Raw genomic sequence first — 13539 nt, 5'->3', positions numbered from 1 at the left:
GTGTAATAGACCGACATAAAAGAGATAGTGAATATTATTGACTAGTGGAAAATTGTATTTAAAACAGGGTTGGGGAAATTTGGGGCAAAAATCTTTGCTGAAATAACGACCAATTTCCTAAGCCTATTGCCTTACTTTTTCCTAAAAAATTGACAGGATCAAAAATTTCTTAATAGTGCTAAAACCGGCATCAGAGAGATAATGAAGACTATTGACAAGTGGAAAATTGTGTTTTAAACAGGGTCGGGGAATTTTGGGGCAAAAAACTTTGCTGAAATATCGACCAATTTCCTAAGCCTATAGCCTTACTTTTTCCTTAAAAATTGACAGGATCAAAAAGTTCTTAATAGTGCTAAAAACCAGCATCAGAGAGATAATGAAGACTATTGACTAGTGGAAAATTGTGTTTTAAACAGGGTTGGGGAATTTTGGGGCAAAAATCTTTGCTGAAATATCGACCAATTTCCTAAGCCTATAGCCTTACTTTTTCCTTAAAAATTGACAGGATCAAAAAGTTCTTAATAGTGTAATAGACCGACATAAAAGAGATATTCAATACTATTGACTAGTGGAAAATTGTGTTTTAAACAGGGTTGGGGAATTTTGGGGCAAAAATCTTTGCTGAAATATCGACCAATTTCCTAAGCCTGTAGCCTTACTTTTTCTTAAAAAATTGACAGGATCAAAAAGTTCTTAATAGTGCTAAAACCGGCATCAGAGAGATAATGAAGACTATTGACAAGTGGAAATTCTGTTTTAAACAGGGTCGGGGAATTTTTGGGCAAAAAACTTTGCTGAAATATCGACCAATTTCCTAAGCCTATAGCCCTACTTTTTCCTTAAAAATTGACAGGATCAAAAAGTTCTTAATAGTGTAATAGACCGACATAAAAGAGATAGTGAATATTATTGACTAGTGGAAAATTGTATTTAAAACAGGGTTGGGGAAATTTGGGGCAAAAATCTTTGCTGAAATAACGACCAATTTCCTAAGCCTATTGCCTTACTTTTTCCTAAAAAATTGACAGGATCAAAAATTTCTTAATAGTGCTAAAACCGGCATCAGAGAGATAATGAAGACTATTGACAAGTGGAAAATTGTGTTTTAAACAGGGTCGGGGAATTTTTGGGCAAAAAACTTTGCTGAAATATCGACCAATTTCCTAAGCCTATAGCCTTACTTTTTCTTTAAAAATTGACAGGATCAAAAAGTTCCTAATAGTGTAATAGACCGACATAAAAGAGATAGTCAATACTATTGACAAGTGGAAAATTGTGTTTTAAAGAGGGATGGGGAATTTTGGGGCAAAAATCTTTGCTGAAATATCGACCAATTTCCTAAGCCTATAGCCTTACTTTTTCTTAAAAAATTGACAGGATCAAAAAGTTCTTAATAGTGCTTTAAAAAAGGCATCAGAGATATTTTGAAGACTATTGACTAGTGGAAAATTGTGTTTTAAACAGGGTTGGGGAGATTTGGGGCAAAAATCTTTGCTGAAATATCGACCAATTTCCTAAGCCTATAGTCTTACTTTTTCTTAAAAAATTGACAGGATCAAAAAGTTTTTAATAGTGCTAAAAACCGGCATCAGAGAGAAAATGAAGACTATTGACTAGTGGAAAATTGTGTTTTAAACAGAATTGGGGAATTTTTGGGCAAAAATCTTTGCTGAAATATCGACCAATTTCCTAAGCCTATAGCCTTACTTTTTCTTAAAAAATTGACAGGATCAAAAAGTTCTTAATAGTGCTAAAAACCAGCATCAGAGAGATAATGAAGACTATTGACTAGTGGAAAATTGTGTTTTAAACAGGGTTGGGGAATTTTGGGGCAAAAATCTTTGCTGGAATATCGACCAATTTCCTAAGCCTATAGCCTTACTTTTTCCTTAAAAATTGACAGGATCAAAAAGTTCTTAATAGTGCTAAAAACCAGCATGAGAGAGATAATGAAGACTATTGAATAGTGGGAAACTGTATTTTAAACAGGGTTGGGGAATTTTGGGGCAAGATTCTTTGCTGAAATATCGACCAATTTCCTAAGCCTATAGCCTTACTTTTTCTTAAAAAAATTGACAGGATCAAAAAGTTTTTAATAGTGCTAAAAACCGGCATCAGAGAGAAAATGAAGACTATTGACTAGTGGAAAATTGTGTTTTAAACAGAATTGGGGAATTTTTGGGCAAAAATCTTTGCTGAAATATCGACCAATTTCCTAAGCCTATAGCCTTACTTTTTCTTAAAAAATTGACAGGATCAAAAAGTTCTTAATAGTGCTAAAAACCAGCATCAGAGAGATAATGAAGACTATTGACTAGTGGAAAATTGTGTTTTAAACAGGGTTGGGGAATTTTGGGGCAAAAATCTTTGCTGAAATATCGACCAATTTCCTAAGCCTATAGCCTTTTATTTTCCTTAAAAATTGACAGGATCAAAAAGTTCTTAATAGTGCTAAAAACCAGCATCAGAGAGATAATGAAGACTATTGACTAGTGGAAAATTGTGTTTTAAACAGGGTTGGGGAATTTTGGGGCAAAAATCTTTGCTGAAATATCGACCAATTTCCTAAGCCTATAGCCTTACTTTTTCCTTAAAAATTTACAGGATCAAAAAGTTCTTAATAGTGTAATAGACCGACATAAAAGAGATATTCAATATTATTGACTAGTGGAAAATTGTGTTTTAAACAGGGTTGGGGAATTTTGGGGCAAAAATCTTTGCTGAAATATCGACCAATTTCCTAAGCCTATAGCCTTACTTTTTCTTAAAAAATTGACAGGATCAAAAAGCTCTTAAAAGTGCTAAAAACCAGCATCAGAGAGATACTGAAGACTATTGAATAGTGGGAAACTGTATTTTAAACAGGGTTGGGGAATTTTGGGGCAAGAATCTTTGCTGAAATATCGACCAATTTCCTAAGCCTATAGCCTTACTTTTTCCTTAAAAATTGACAGGATCAAAAAGTTCTTAATAGTGCTAAAAACCAGCATCAGAGAGATAATGAAGACTATTGACTAGTGGAAAATTGTGTTTTAAACAGGGTTGGGGAATTTTGGGGCAAAAATCTTTGCTGAAATATCGACCAATTTCCTAAGCCTATAGCCTTACTTTTTCCTTAAAAATTGACAGGATCAAAAAGTTCTTAATAGTGTAATAGACCGACATAAAAGAGATATTCAATACTATTGACTAGTGGAAAATTGTGTTTTAAACAGGGTTGGGGAATTTTGGGGCAAAAATCTTTGCTGAAATATCGACCAATTTCCTAAGCCTGTAGCCTTACTTTTTCTTAAAAAATTGACAGGATCAAAAAGTTCTTAATAGTGCTAAAACCGGCATCAGAGAGATAATGAAGACTATTGACAAGTGGAAATTCTGTTTTAAACAGGGTCGGGCAATTTTTGGGCAAAAAACTTTGCTGAAATATCGACCAATTTCCTAAGCCTATAGCCCTACTTTTTCCTTAAAAATTGACAGGATCAAAAAGTTCTTAATAGTGTAATAGACCGACATAAAAGAGATAGTGAATATTATTGACTAGTGGAAAATTGTATTTAAAACAGGGTTGGGGAAATTTGGGGCAAAAATCTTTGCTGAAATAACGACCAATTTCCTAAGCCTATTGCCTTACTTTTTCCTAAAAAATTGACAGGATCAAAAATTTCTTAATAGTGCTAAAACCGGCATCAGAGAGATAATGAAGACTATTGACAAGTGGAAAATTGTGTTTTAAACAGGGTCGGGGAATTTTGGGGCAAAAAACTTTGCTGAAATATCGACCAATTTCCTAAGCCTATAGCCTTACTTTTTCTTTAAAAATTGACAGGATCAAAAAGTTCCTAATAGTGTAATAGAACGACATAAAAGAGATAGTCAATACTATTGACAAGTGGAAAATTGTGTTTTAAAGAGGGATGGGGAATTTTGGGGCAAAAATCTTTGCTGAAATATCGACCAATTTCCTAAGCCTATAGCCTTACTTTTTCTTAAAAAATTGACAGGATCAAAAGGTTCTTAATAGTGCTTTAAAAAAGGCATCAGAGATATTTTGAAGACTATTGACTAGTGGAAAATTGTGTTTTAAACAGGGTTGGGGAGATTTGGGGCAAAAATCTTTGCTGAAATATCGACCAATTTCCTAAGCCTATAGCCTTACTTTTTCTTAAAAAATTGACAGTATCATAAAGTTCTTAATAGTGCTTAAAAAAAGGCATCAGAGATATTTTGAAGACTATTGACTAGTGGAAAATTGTGTTTTAAACAGGGTTGGGGAGATTTGGGGCAAAAATCTTTGCTGAAATATCGACCAATTTCCTAAGCCTATAGCCTTACTTTTTCTTAAAAAATTGACAGGATCAAAAAATTCTTAATAGTACTAAAAACCGGCATCAGAGAGATAATGAAGATTATTGACTAGTGGAAAATTGTGTTTTAAACAGGTTTGGGGAATTTTGGGTCAAAAATCTTTGCTGAAATATCGACCAATTTCCTAAGCCTATAGCCTTACTTTTTCTTAAAAAATTGACAGGATCAAAAAATTCTTAATAGTACTAAAAACCGGCATCAGAGAGATAATGAAGTCTATTGACTAGTGGAAAATTGTGTTTTAAACAGGATTGGGGAATTTTTGGGCAAAAATCTTTGCTGAAATATCGACCAATTTCCTAAGCCTATAGCCTTACTTTTTCTTAAAAAATTGACAGGATCAAAAAGTTCTTAATAGTGCTAAAAACCAGCATCAGAGAGATAATGAAGACTATTGACTAGTGGAAAGTTGTGTTTTAAACAGGGTTGGGGAATTTTGGGGCAAAAATCTTTGCTGAAATATCGACCAATTTCCTAAGCCTATAACCTTACTTTTTCCTTAAAAATTGACAGGATCAAAAAGTTCTTAATAGTGCTAAAAACCAGCATCAGAGAGATAATGAAGTCTATTGACTAGTGGAAAATTGTGTTTTAAACAGGGTTGGGGAATTTTGGGGCAAAAACCTTTGCTGAAATATCGACCAATTTCCTAAGCCTATAGCCTTACTTTTTCTTAAAAAATTGACATAATCAAAAAGTTCTTGATAGTGTAATAGACCGACATAAAAGAGATAGTCAATACTATTGACTAGTGGAAAATTGTGTTTTAAAGAGGGTTGGGGAATTTTGGGGCAAAAATCTTTGCTGAAATGTCGACCAATTTCCTAAGCCTATAACCTTACTTTTTCTTAAAAAATTGACAGGATCAAAAATTTCTTAATAGTGCGATAGACCGACATAAAAAAGATAGTGAATATTACTGACTAGTGGGAAACTGTATTTTAAACAGGGTTGGGGAATTTTGGGTCAAAAATCTTTGCTGGAATATCGACCAATTTCCTAAGCCTATAGCCTTACTTTTTCCTTAAAAATTGACAGAATCAAAAAGTTCTTAATAGTGCTAAAAACCAGCATCAGAGAGATAATAAAGACTATTGACTAGTGGACATTTGTGTTTTTAACAGGGTTGGGGAATTTTGGGGCAAAAATCTTTGCTGAAATGTCGACCAATTTCCTAAGCCTATAACCTTACTTTTTCTTAAAAAATTTAAAGAATCAAAAAGTACTTAATAGTGTGATAGACCGACATAAAAAAGATAGTGAATATTACTGACTAGTGGGAAACTGTATTTTAAACAGGGTTGAGGAATTTTAGAGCAAAAATCTTTGCTGAAATATCGACCAATTTCCTAAGCCTATAGCCTTACTTTTTCTTAAAAAATTGACAGGATCAAAAAGCTCTTAAAAGTGCTAAAAACCAGCATCAGAGAAACAATGAAGACTATTGAATAGTGGGAAACTGTATTTTAAACAGGGTTGGGGAATTTTGGGGCAAGAATCTTTGCTGAAATATCGACCAATTTCCTAAGCCTATAGCCTTACTTTTTCTTAAAAAAATTGACAGGATCAAAAAGTTTTAAATAGTGCTAAAAACCGGCATCAGAGAGAAAATGAAGACTATTGACTAGTGGAAAGTTGTGTTTTAAACAGGATTGGGGAATTTTTGGGCAAAAATCTTTGCTGAAATATCGACCAATTTCCTAAGCCTATAGCCTTACTTTTTCTTAAAAAATTGACAGGATCAAAAAGTTCTTAATAGTGCTAAAAACCAGCATCAGAGAGATAATGAAGACTATTGACTAGTGGAACATTGTGTTTTAAAGAGGGTTGGGGAATTTTGGGGCAAAAATCTTTGCTGAAATATCGACCAATTTCCTAAGCCTATAGCCTTACTTTTTCCTTAAAAATTGACAGGATCAAAAAGTTCTTAATAGTGCTAAAAACCAGCATCAGAGAGATAATGAAGACTATTGACTAGTGGAAAATTGTGTTTTAAACAGGGTTGGGGAATTTTGGGGCAAAAATCTTTGCTGAAATATTGACCAATTTCCTAAGCCTATAGCCTTACTTTTTCTTAAAAAATTGACAGGATCAAAAAGTTCTTAATAGTGTAATAGACCGACATAAAAGAGATAGTCAATACTATTGACTAGTGGAAAATTGTGTTTTAAAGAGGGTTGGGGAATTTTGGGGCAAAAATCTTTTCTGAAATATCGACCAAATTCCTAAGCCTATAGCCTTACTTTTTCTTAAAAAATTGACAGGATCAAAAAGTTCTTGATAGTGTAATGGACCGACATAAAAGAGATAGTCAATACTATTGACTAGTGGAAAATTGTGTTTTAAAGAGGGTTGGGGAATATTGGGGCAAAAATCTTTGCTGAAATATCGACCAATTTCCTAAGCCTATAGCCTTACTTTTTCTTAAAAAATTGACAGGATCAAAAAGTTCTTAATAGTGTAATGGACCGACATAAAATAGATAGTCAATACTATTGATTGGTGGAAAATTGTGTTTTAAACAGGGTTGGGGAATTTTGGGGCAAAAATCTTTGCTGAAATATCGACCAATTTCCTAAGCCTATAGCCTTACTTTTTCTTAAAAAATTGACAGGATCAAAAAATTCTTAATAGTACTAAAAATCGGCATCAGAGAGATAATGAAGACTATTGACTAGTGGAAAATTGTGTTTTAAACAGGGTTGGGGAATTTTGGGGCAAAAATCTTTGCTGAAATGTCGACCAATTTCCTAAGCCTATAGCCTTACTTTTTCTTAAAAAATTGACAGGATCAAAAAATTCTTAATAGTACTAAAAACCGGCATCAGAGAGATAATGAAGATTATTGACTAGTGGAAAATTGTGTTTTAAAGAGGGTTGGGGAATTTTGGGGCAAAAATCTTTGCTGAAATATCGGCCAATTTCCTAAGCCTATAGCCTTACTTTTTCTTAAAAAATTGACAGGATCAAAAAGTTCTTGATAGTGTAATAGACCGACATAAAAGAGATAGTCAATACTATTGACTAGTGGAAAATTGTGTTTTAAAGAGGGTTGGGGAATTTTGGGGCAAAAATCTTTGCTGAAATATCGACCAATATCCTAAGCCTATAGCCTTACTTTTTCTTAAAAAATTGACAGGATCAAAGAATTCTTAATAGTACTAAAAACCGGCATCAGAGAAATAATGAAGACTATTGACTAGTGGAAAATTGTGTTTTAAACAGGGTTGGGGAATTTTGGGGCAAAAATCTTTGCTGAAATATCGACCAATTTCCTAAGCCTATAGCCTTACTTTTTCTTAAAAAATTGTAAAGGATCAAAAAATTCTTAATAGTACTAAAAATCGGCATCAGAGAGATAATGAAGACTATTGACTAGTGGAAAATTGTGTTTTAAACAGGGTTGGGGAATTTTGGGGCAAAAATCTTTGCTGAAATATCGACCAATTTCCTAAGCCTATAGCCTTACTTTTTCTTAAAAAATTGACAGGATCAAAAAATTCTTAATAGTACTAAAAACCGGCATCAGAGAGATAATGAAGACTATTGACCAGTGGAAAATTGTGTTTTAAACAGGGTTGGGGAATTTTGGGGCAAAAATCTTTGCTGAAATATCGACGAATTTCCTAAGCCTATAGCCTTACTTTTTCTTAAAAAATTGACAGGATCAAAAAGTTCTTGCTAGTGTAATAGACCAACATAAAAGAGATAGTCAATACTATTGACTAGTGGAAAATTGTGTTTTAAAGAGGGTTGGGGAATTTTGGGGCAAAACTCTTTGCTGAAATGTCGACCAATTTCCTAAGCCTATAGCCTTACTTTTTCTTACAAAATTGACAGGATCAAAAAATTCTTAATAGTGCTAAAAACCGGCATCAAAGATATAATGAAGATTATTGACAAGTGGAAAATTGTGTTTTAAACAGGGTTGGGGAATTTTGGGGCAAAAATCTTTGCTGAGATATCGACCAATTTCCTAAGCCTATAGCCTTACTTTTTCTTAAAAAATTGATAGGATCAAAAAATTCTTAATAGTACTAAAAACCGGCATTAGAGAGATAATGAAGACTATTGACTAGTGGAAAATAGTGTTTAAACAGGGTTGGGGAATTTTGAGGCAAAAATCTTTCCTGAAATATCGACCAATTCCCAAAGCCAATAGCCTTACTTTTTCTTAAAAAATTGACAGGATCAAAAAGTTCTTAATAGTGTAATAGACCGACATAAAAGCGATAGTCAATACTATTGACTAGTAGAAAAATGTGTTTTAAACAGGGTTCGGGAATTATGGGGAAAAATCTTTGCTGAAATATCCACCAATTTCCTAAGCCTATAGCCTTACTTTTTCTTAAAAAATTGACAGGATCAAAAAGTTCTTAATAGTGTAATAGACCGATATTGAAGAGATAGTCAATACTATTGACTAGTGGAAAATTGTGTTTTAAACAGGGTGTGGGAATTTCGGGGCAAAATCTTTGCTGAAAAATTGACCAATTTCCTAAGCCTATAGCCTTACTTTTTCTTAAAAAATTGACAGGATCAAAAAGTTCTTGATAGTGTAATAGACAGACATAAAAGAGATAGTCAATACTATTGACTAGTGGAGAATTGTGTTTTAAACAGGGTTGGGGAATTTTGGGGCAAAAATCTTTGCTGAAATATTGACCAATTTCCTAAGCCTATAGCCTTACTTTTTCTGAAAAAATTGACAGGACCATAAAATTCTTAATAGTACTAAAAACCGGCATCAGAGAGATAATGAAGATTATTGACTAGTGGAAAATTGTGTTTTAAACAGGGTTGGGGAATTTTGGGGCAAAAATCTTTGCTAAAATATCGACCAATTTTTTAGGCCTATAACCTTACTTTTCCCAAAAAATTGACAGGATCATAAAGTTCTTAATAGTGTAGTAGACCGACATAAAAGTGATAGAGAATACTATTGACTAGTGGAAAATTGTGTTTTAAACAGAGTGTGAGAATTTTGGGGCAAAAATCTTTGCTGAAATATCCACCAATCACCTAAGCCTATAGCCTTACTTTTTCTTAAAAAACTGACAGGATCAAAAAGTTCTCAAAAGTGCTAAAAACCGGCATCAGAGAAATAGTCAATAATATTGACTAGTGGAAAATTGTGTTTTAAACAGGGTTGGGGAATTTTGGGGCAAAAATCTTTGCTGAAATATCGACCAATTTCCTAAGCCTATAGCCTTACTTTTTCTTAAAAAATTGACAGGATCAAAAAGTTCTTAATAGTGTAATGGACCGACATAAAATAGATAGTCAATACTATTGATTGGTGGAAAATTGTGTTTTAAACAGGGTTGGGGAATTTTGGGGCAAAATCTTTGTCGAAAAATTGACCAATTTCTTAAGCCTATAGCCTTACTTTTTCCTAAAAAATTGAAAGGATCAAAAAGTTCTTAAGAGTGTTAAAAACCGGCACCAGAGAGATAATGAAAACTATTGACTAGTGGGAAATTGTATTTTAAACAGGGTTGGAGAATTTTGGGGCAAAAATCTTTGCATAAATATCGACTTATTTTTTAAGCCTATAGCCTTACTTTTTCTTAATAAATTGACAGGATCAAAAAGTTCTTAATAGTGTAATAGACCGACATAGAAGAGATAGTGAATACTATTGACTAGTGGAAAATTGTGTTTTAAACAGGGTATGGGAATTTTGGGACAAAAATCTTTGCTGAAATATCGACCAATTTTTTAAGCCTATAACCTTACTTTTTCCAAAAAATTGACAGGATCATAAAGTTCTTAATAGTGCTAAAAACCGAAATCAGGGAGAGAGTGAATGCTATTTACTAGTACAAAAATGTAATTAGAGCAGTGTTGGTAAATTTTAGGGCAAGAATTTTTGCTGAAATATCGACCAATTTCCTAAGCCTATAGCCTTACTTTTTCCTAAAAAATTGACAGGATCAAAAAGTTCTTAATAGTGTAAAAGACCGACATAAAAGAGATAATGAAGACTATTGACTAGTGGAAAATTGTGTTTCAAACAGGGTTGGGGAATTTTGGGGCAAAAATCTTTGCTGAAATATCCACGAATTTCCTATGCCTATAGCCTTACTTTTTCTTAAAAAATTGACAGGATCAAAAAGTTCTTCATAGTGTAATGGACCGACATAAAATAGATAGTCAATACTATTGACTAGTGGAAAATTGTGTTTTAAAGAGGGTTGGGGAATTTTGGGGCAAAACTCTTTGCTGAAATGTCGACCAATTTCCTAAGCCTATAGCCTTACTTTTTCTTACAAAATTGACAGGATCAAAAAATTCTTAATAGTGCTAAAAACCGGCATCAAAGATATAATGAAGATTATTGACAAGTGGAAAATTGTGTTTTAAACAGGGTTGGGGAATTTTGGGGCAAAAATCTTTGCTGAGATATCGACCAATTTCCTAAGCCTATAGCCTTACTTTTTCTTAAAAAATTGATAGGATCAAAAAATTCTTAATAGTACTAAAAACCGGCATTAGAGAGATAATGAAGTCTATTGACTAGTGGAAAATTGTGTTTTAAACAGGGTTGGGGAATTTTGGGGCAAAAATCTTTGCTGAAATATCGAACAATTCCTTAAGCCTATAGCCTTACTTTTTCTTAAAAAATTGACAGGATCAAAAAATTCTTAATAGTACTAAAAACCGGCATCAGAGAGATAATGAAGACTATTGACTAGTGGAAAATAGTGTTTTAAACAGGGTTGGGGAATTTTGAGGCAAAAATCTTTCCTGAAATATCGACCAATTCCCAAAGCCAATAGCCTTACTTTTTCTTAAAAAATTGACAGGATCAAAAAGTTCTTAATAGTGTAATAGACCGACATAAAAGCGATAGTCAATACTATTGACTAGTAGAAAAATGTGTTTTAAACAGGGTTCGGGAATTATGGGGAAAAATCTTTGCTGAAATATCCACCAATTTCCTAAGCCTATAGCCTTACTTTTTCTTAAAAAATTGACAGGATCAAAAAGTTCTTAATAGTGTAATAGACCGACATTGAAGAGATAGTCAATACTATTGACTAGTGGAAAATTGTGTTTTAAACAGGGTGTGGGAATTTCGGGGCAAAATCTTTGCTGAAAAATTGACCAATTTCCTAAGCCTATAGCCTTACTTTTTCTTAAAAAATTGACAGGATCAAAAAGTTCTTGATAGTGTAATAGACAGACATAAAAGAGATAGTCAATACTATTGACTAGTGGAGAATTGTGTTTTAAACAGGGTTGGGGAATTTTGGGGCAAAAATCTTTGCTGAAATATTGACCAATTTCCTAAGCCTATAGCCTTACTTTTTCTGAAAAAATTGACAGGACCATAAAATTCTTAATAGTACTAAAAACCGGCATCAGAGAGATAATGAAGATTATTGACTAGTGGAAAATTGTGTTTTAAACAGGGTTGGGGAATTTTGGGGCAAAAATCTTTGCTAAAATATCGACCAATTTTTTAGGCCTATAACCTTACTTTTCCCAAAAAATTGACAGGATCATAAAGTTCTTAATAGTGTAATAGACCGACATAAAAGTGATAGAGAATACTATTGACTAGTGGAAAATTGTGTTTTAAACAGAGTGTGAGAATTTTGGGGCAAAAATCTTTGCTGAAATATCCACCAATCACCTAAGCCTATAGCCTTACTTTTTCTTAAAAAACTGACAGGATCAAAAAGTTCTCAAAAGTGCTAAAAACCGGCATCAGAGAAATAGTCAATAATATTGACTAGTGGAAAATTGTGTTTTAAACAGGGTTGGGGAATTTTGGGGCAAAAATCTTTGCTGAAATATCGACCAATTTCCTAAGCCTATAGCCTTACTTTTTCTTAAAAAATTGACAGGATCAAAAAGTTCTTAATAGTGTAATGGACCGACATAAAAAAGATAGTCAATACTATTGATTGGTGGAAAATTGTGTTTTAAACAGGGTTGGGGAATTTTGGGGCAAAATCTTTGTCGAAAAATTGACCAATTTCTTAAGCCTATAGCCTTACTTTTTCCTAAAAAATTGAAAGGATCAAAAAGTTCTTAAGAGTGTTAAAAACCGGCATCAGAGAGATAATGAAAACTATTGACTAGTGGGAAATTGTATTTTAAACAGGGTTGGAGAATTTTGGGGCAAAAATCTTTGCATAAATATCGACTTATTTTTTAAGCCTATAGCCTTACTTTTTCTTAATAAATTGACAGGATCAAAAAGTTCTTAATAGTGTAATAGACCGACATAGAAGAGATAGTGAATACTATTGACTAGTGGAAAATTGTGTTTTAAACAGGGTATGGGAATTTTGGGACAAAAATCTTTGCTGAAATATCGACCAATTTTTTAAGCCTATAGCCTTACTTTTTCCTAAAAAATTGAAAGGATCAAAAAGTTCTTAAGAGTGTTAAAAACCGGCATCAGAGAGATAATGAAAACTATTGACTAGTGGGAAATTGTATTTTAAACAGGGTTGGAGAATTTTGGGGCAAAAATCTTTGCATAAATATCGACTTATTTTTTAAGCCTATAGCCTTACTTTTTCTTAATAAATTGACAGGATCAAAAAGTTCTTAATAGTGTAATAGACCGACATAGAAGAGATAGTGAATACTATTGACTAGTGGAAAATTGTGTTTTAAACAGGGTATGGGAATTTTGGGACAAAAATCTTTGCTGAAATATCGACCAATTTTTTAAGCCTATAACCTTACTTTTTCCGAAAAATTGACAGGATCATAAAGTTCTTAATAGTGCTAAAAACCGAAATCAGGGAGAGAGTGAATGCTATTTACTAGTACAAAAATGTAATTAGAGCAGTGTTGGTAAATTTTAGGGCAAGAATTTTTGCTGAAATATCGACCAATTTCCTAAGCCTATAGCCTTACTTTTTCCTAAAAAATTGACAGGATCAAAAAGTTCTTAATAGTGTAAAAGACCGACATAAAAGAGATAATGAAGACTATTGACTAGTGGAAAATTGTGTTTCAAACAGGGTTGGGGAATTTTGGGGCAAAAATCTTTGCTGAAATATCCACGAATTTCCTATGCCTATAGCCTTACTTTTTCTTAAAAAATTGACAGGATCAAAAAGTTCTTCATAGTGTAATGAACCGACATAAAATAGATAGTCAATACTATTGATTGGTGGAATATTGTGTTTCGAACAGGGTTGGGGA

The sequence above is a fragment of the Rhopilema esculentum genome, chromosome 15 (assembly GCF_057945365.1).
Source record: "Rhopilema esculentum isolate cy_ngs chromosome 15, ASM5794536v1, whole genome shotgun sequence".
Classification (NCBI taxonomy): domain Eukaryota; kingdom Metazoa; phylum Cnidaria; class Scyphozoa; order Rhizostomeae; family Rhizostomatidae; genus Rhopilema; species Rhopilema esculentum.
This window is presented reverse-complemented; position numbering follows the sequence as displayed.